We start from the raw sequence: 6847 nt of genomic DNA on the forward strand, positions 1-6847 counted from the left end.
CGCAGACTTCTTACATATATTATTATGTGTGAATAGTAATATTAAAAAAAAATGTCTTGACAGACAGACGGACAGACAACAAAGTGATCCTACAAGGGTTCCGCTCTTTTCCTGTGTTACGGAACCCTAAAAAAAGTTTATTGTTACCGTGATGCAACAAAATTTTTCGAAATTTACTTTTTTGGACAATATTGATGTTTTTACTTAGTTATACTGTTTAATTTTTTTCTTCCTTTACCCATTCACTGGTTTATACGTTTATTGCTGTATTTGTACTGTAAATTATTAACGGTTTTTAAATATTAATTAAAAAAACATTTGACTTCACTAATTTGTGCAATTTAATACATGTCATGCGTTGAACAACAAAATAACCACTAGCATCAAGTTTTGTTCACAAGTGGTGTACATTTAGGTTGAAGAATTTTAAAATAACTGAACTAGGAAGATTAGCTTTCTTGCAAGCATCACGAGCAAATATGTGAAAGCCTTATCAAACTTAAGAGATATGTTTTTTAAAAAGTGTCGGCAATTGATTTTCACGGTTAAGATCCGTACTAAAATTTTTACATCCACACGAGATTTATAGCAACATTTTATGAGTAATATGTCCGTCGCCGCCGACGTTGGACTTGTCTTTCGCTGGAACAAAGCTTTCTTCGGCCACAGTATCTCCGTTTGCAGCGGCAAAGGTCACGGGCTAGCTTATCTATGTACCTTTTGCCGCGTTTATCTAGAAACCCTAGCGCAGCGCTTGATTCTAATGTTTCCTCGGCTTTGGTTGTTAGAACATTTTCTTTCCAAACGTCACCGAACTTTTGTTGTAGGTATTTGGTCACGTCTTCAGCGGTCGCTCCATTGCTGTCCACGATCTTATAGAATGCGCTTATAACTATTTTTGATGTGTTAGTATTTTGCTCTTGGGTATTATTTGATCCGGACATATCTAATTTGAATACTTATAACAAAATTCTATTTACATTAGTCAGAATAAAAAAAATCTTAATTTCGGAAAATGACAGTGACAATTTTGATAGCTTTTATTTGTTTTATAAATATTCTATAATACTTTTCATGCTGCCAAGTTATTGAATTTTAAGATAGTTTTAAATATTTTTCAAGGTTCATATTTATTACATTTTACTTTTGTAATATTGTCTTTTTTAGCATGACAATGTTAAAACTTTATGTTATATTAATATGCAAACCAACAAAATCTATTGTCATTTTGAGTGTAATTTTAAGAATAATGTGACATAATATCAAAAATAGAAGAGCAGTTGTTTCTATCAAATTTCATTCAATTTGCTATGTCAAATCAAAACTCAAGTTTTATAATTTAGATGTATCACATTTTAAAAGTGGAAATTTGGAGTCATGCATTAGAAAATCTTAATTCCGTATAAAAATGACGACTGAAGAAGCCGCGGAGGCCACGGCGCCTCCAAACCCACCGGGTAGGTTGATACTTAAGTACCTGCACGATGTCAAGGAAGGTGCTACCTCTGCGGAAATTGTGCGTTTTTTACGAACAAATTATAACAAATTAAGCAGTGATGAACTAAACCAAACTGTGGAGAAAATCTTGGAAAATGGAGTATCTTTAGGGTTTCTAGAGAGAAAAGGTTCCAATTATTTAAATTGGAAAGCACGAGAGGCGTGCGGGTGCAGGAGACGCAGACGGCGAAGAAGTTGCAGACGGCGACGAAGACGGATTCGCCGTCGGTGTAGGAGGCGTCGCCGGCGTAGAGGCTGCGGATGTCGCTAACCTCTACATCCTCTTTACCCCAAAATCTTTGTGACGTGTTTAGCTTTTTAATTCTTACACAGATGCTTTACATGTTTGTAACAATATTTTCGTATTGTTTTTTTTATAAATGAACGAATTGAAATAAAAGATATTAAGATTTTTTAAATAGTTTATTAATATGATACATTAAGAATACATACATAGGGAAAATTTTATACGTATACCTATGTCTCCACTGTCGGAACACTTGTATAGAATCGTTAATCTTTTTAAAAAAAGAACAATTTTAATATAAGTGTTGCGACAGTGGCATGGTAATACAGGATTTTGCGTACTAGTGGATTATACGAGAGGTATAGCTCCAAACAAAATTAGAACCAGCACAGAACTCTTCTTACCCCCCCCCTCCCCTCCACTCCTTGCGGTGATGTGTGTTTGTGTGTTGTCGCACTGTCCCATTTTGTATTTTTGTATTTTTATAAAAAAGGAAAACGATGAAGGCGAATTCGGTCGTGATTTTTTACTTTACGCGCAACATTGTAGAGAAGCGACGGCTCGGGCTGCAACTGTCAAAGTCAATTGACAGCTGTCATTGTTTGACAGAATTTAATTCGGCCCAGCTATTTGAATAGTATTGTATTGATGTAATACCGAGGTGTTTGGGATATGTGATCTTCTTTCGTAACCTATGTAAATAAAAAATCAATACATGTATGTTTGTCTTCTATGTATCCTATTAAGGGTACGTCCACACTGGCAAGCGACTTGCTTATCGCCTAGACCATATTGGCTTCTATTCCTGCTACTTGCTAGGATACTCGGTTGCCGCACTTGATAGTGGTTTACGTGTTGCGATAATTGGTATAGAGCACATTCAGAACAAACATACAAATATTTATTTTGTATGTATTTATGCTACGCAAATGCAATGTAAGGAACCAGCTATATTATACTATCACTAGTTAACTGTGTGGTTCTACCTTCGTGTTTGGAGGTACAGTCGGGGTACTGAACGTTAAATTAGTTTATCATTTACCTCACAGCCACGAAAGCGAAAACGGAACCGCAGCGAAACCAAATTTTGTCCATATATCTAGAATTGATTTGGTTCTTTTTCAGTAAAGAATTTATCAGATAGGCTCACAATGAAAATCTGAATGGGTTTCGACCGCATTGACATATATTGTCATCCTTCACATTATCTTTGAAATAACAGAGACAACAATATTTGTCAATACAAATGTCACGTGGTGGGATTCCACAGTGATGTGGAGCAGACTCTTCTTTCAACATTCACTTTCATGACTCGCACTTCGGTTCGATTCCGGTTTACTTTTGCAACGGTTCGGTACGTTATACTATTAGTTTTGAAGATTCTAGTCGCCTTGTACGAAGTGGCTGAAAGAATGGCAAATTACATATACAACAAATTCATTCGCAAAGTGACTTATATATTTCGACATACCGTAAAATTTCATCATAAACGATCCGATTTAAATTGGTTTAAATTGAGATCCCACAAGCCTTTATAAGCTGTTATTATTGTGCAGCCGAAAGGTTGGTACGGGCGAATGACAATGCAACTATCAATGAATTGTTGCGGTATAACAATTTAAACAAATAAAGGCTCATATCGAATCGAGAATTATGAATCTTTTACAAGGCGTCGAAATAGTACTCGTTACTTTTTGAATAAATTCGTTAGATACGCGAAATGCCGACTCTTAACAAATTTATTTCGGCAAATTACAAAAGGGTGGTATTCACAATCGGTCGGTGACATGTATAACTATATCATTAAATTTAGTATGCCGTTCTCTGTTTAGTTCTAAAAGTTTACTGACAAAAATTACTGAAAACTAACGGTTTACCTACCCCGACTGTTTAGGTCAGGTAACACAGTGCCACGAAACAGAACCGAACACGAAGCGAATTCTAGTGTAAAACGAATCTCGCTGGATTTGGTTAGTTCCGGAGAACTAAAAATGTAGTTAGTATAGCATCAAAGCTGAAACTAAAAGTGAGTTCCACTTTCATTTCGTTTTGTTCCCGGTTCGCTTTCGCGGTTTTGTGTTACACCTCTCAAATTACATACATTGGGGAAATAGCACAGAAGCTATACAGTATACATATTTGCTTAGAAGTATTATAGAGTAGTTAATAATTTATATGGAAATAAAATTCATAAATAAATTTTACTATTAAAATAAGATTAACGACAGAAGGTATATTATGTATAAGCCCCAGAAATACTGTCATAGTACAAATGATATAGTCAATACGACGACGATTTTGGTAACGATTGTGTTACTTTTTTAATATTGATCTGTGGTCAAATTTCAATTAATTTTTATGTAATATTGTAGATAATCGTTGGAGTTAATTACATATTATTAAACGATTCAAATTTTATAATGCCTCGTATTTTTGCAGGTGGGAAAAACTGAGGAGAAACGCAGACGTGTACCGTTGCATCCCCTTAATAGACGGTACCAAAAATTTTGTTTTGTACGTCATTTGTTTGGAACTGTACTAACATTTATCTTATTATCCGGTGTTCTTAATTTAATAAGGGGCTTAACATAATATCCTTTAGAAATTAACATAAACACTGAAATCTTTACACAAAGTGTAGATTTTAAAAAATGATGGAAGTAGTTTATAGAATGCTTTAAGCATTTAGATACGACTCCAAATATTTAATAAAAATTTATGAATTTTATTCAGAGGTTACAATATAACTTGTAAAGTCTAATGCTACGTAAGTATACAAGGTATAAATATGTATATAGAAGAGTCATATAGAATCAAAAGCAGTGCTATCACACCTACTTATATCTATATTTTGTTTGATGTTACTCCGAAATAAATAAAAAAATATTGATTTAAAAAAGGAATAGACACATTTAAAAAAAGAATTCAATTTTTTAGAACATATTCTAAAGGAGGTTTTGAATTGAATCTTAGATAAAAAACGGAGGTTTCTAATTTAAGATTTATTAGACAAGCCCTGTTTTGATACTAGGATCTTAAACGTACCGTGGCTAAGACTTTTGAGGCCAATGATCACCTGCCTCCATAAACATCCTTAAGACCATGGGAATAAATGCGTTGCTGGTCTTTCGAATCTGGAACTATCAACTGCGAACTATGTTATGCAGTAAACGATTGTTCCAAACATTTGCAACAGTGCCCATGGTAATGGCATTTAAATTTAAAGGGCTACCTCGCTTTAAAATGGGATTCATTTTACGTCTATCAATTACCTATATAATGTCTTTGTTTTATAAGCGTTGAACTAAAATATGGAGTAACATCAGCTTACGAATAATTATAATATGTAGTCAAAATAATAAGTACCTATGACTAGAATTAAAATTGATGAAACTAAAACTTTACTTTAAAAATTAAAAACATATTAGCTATAATAAATTGTAAATATTTGCAAATTAATGTTATATCGGGTGTCAACGTAATTGTATAAGTAATTTAGGAATTAAAATCATTAAAATTTTTAAATAACTTTAAATTTCTGAAATCAACGCAACGCCGAAAAAGCTGAATGAAAAATTGCAGTAATATTAACGAAGCAACACGATACGATGATAATATAGACATTAAAGTAATATAAATGGCTAAAACACTCACGTATACATGTCCGCTGTCTGCACCGGCTTCTTTGGAGTCCAACGGGAGCCGTTCATCAGGTTGAGTGGGATTAGTGTTATTTTAGGAAAGGGTTGGGTGGGTCACCTTGATGAAGCTCTCCGATCGGCTCGAAATTAGTCGGTGCCGACAACAGACAAATATATGTGAGTGTTTTAACGTGGATTTCTGAGACAAAAATCTCCGCTTAAAACCTATTGTTATCTCTGTTTTGTCAAAGTTAAACAGGGATGACAATTGGTTTTAAATAGAGATTTTGGACTCAGAAACCCACTATTAGCCGTTTATATATTAGTTAATGATAATGTCTAAAGTTTGGATGATTTAAAAAGACGTATGTTTTATGGCCGTGTGTTAGCGTAATCAGTTTGTTATAAAGAGTTCCTCATATATTCGTCATATCATGCTGCTTCGCTTACCTTAACACTAAATATTGATTATATCAAACATACTCGATTACACAAATAGAAATACATTCTCACAAAAATAGTAACGGCCGAAATCGATGTTCCATCATCCTTGCGATTGTACCGTAAATTATAGAAATCGAGAAATCGAGTAACCGAGTAAAAATCATGCATTCGCCATCAAACAATATACTATATTACCCTATGATCAAAGGGGGCTCTCCGATGATCAAAGGGCTAATAGTAAAATTTCTTTTTTTTATTCCAAACAGAATGCTTATCAAAAGATGGTCCAATTTAAAAAAAAAACCTGAAAAATCTTTATTGAGTTATCGTGTTATAGTTAAATGTCTGCTTTATCTTTATTTATGTAAAATTTGACCAAATAGAATTAAAAATGTTGATAAAAAAATTAAAGTAAATATTGAGTAAGTATAAAAGATTGAAGACTGAACATTAATTTCGGCCGTTACTTATAACTTACCATTAAAACATTTTGTTAAAGAACATAGCGGATCCAGGTATGACTAATTAAATATTTAACACGCATAAAATCAGACGAGGATCAAAAAGCTTAAATTAACAATTATTATCTACTTAAGTCACGAAAAACACCGATCATTTTAATGAGATAAAATAATTACCTTCCCTGGATCCGATATTGATGAAACGTTTATTGAAAATTTACTAATAACTTTTGAAACTTTTGGGTTTCTTACACCAAAATCTCTATTTACAAACATATTGTTATCTCTGTCTTGTCACAGATGTAAGACAGAGATGACGATATATTTTAGACAGAGATTTTAGTGTCAGAAGCCTAGGGTTAGTAAACTTATATATATAATAACATGTAAATGAATGTAGTAAACACATTGATACATACATAAAATCAGGTTATATATAAGGATATTTGAAAATGATATATAAGCTGATAAACCTTTTAAAAGTATTTATCAACGGTACACGAGGATAATATTATTTGAAAAAATATATTGCGGTGTAAATTTTGATAAGACTCCAA

The sequence above is a fragment of the Papilio xuthus genome, unplaced genomic scaffold (assembly GCF_000836235.2).
Source record: "Papilio xuthus unplaced genomic scaffold, Pxut_1.1 DF825017.1, whole genome shotgun sequence".
Classification (NCBI taxonomy): Eukaryota; Metazoa; Arthropoda; class Insecta; order Lepidoptera; family Papilionidae; genus Papilio; species Papilio xuthus.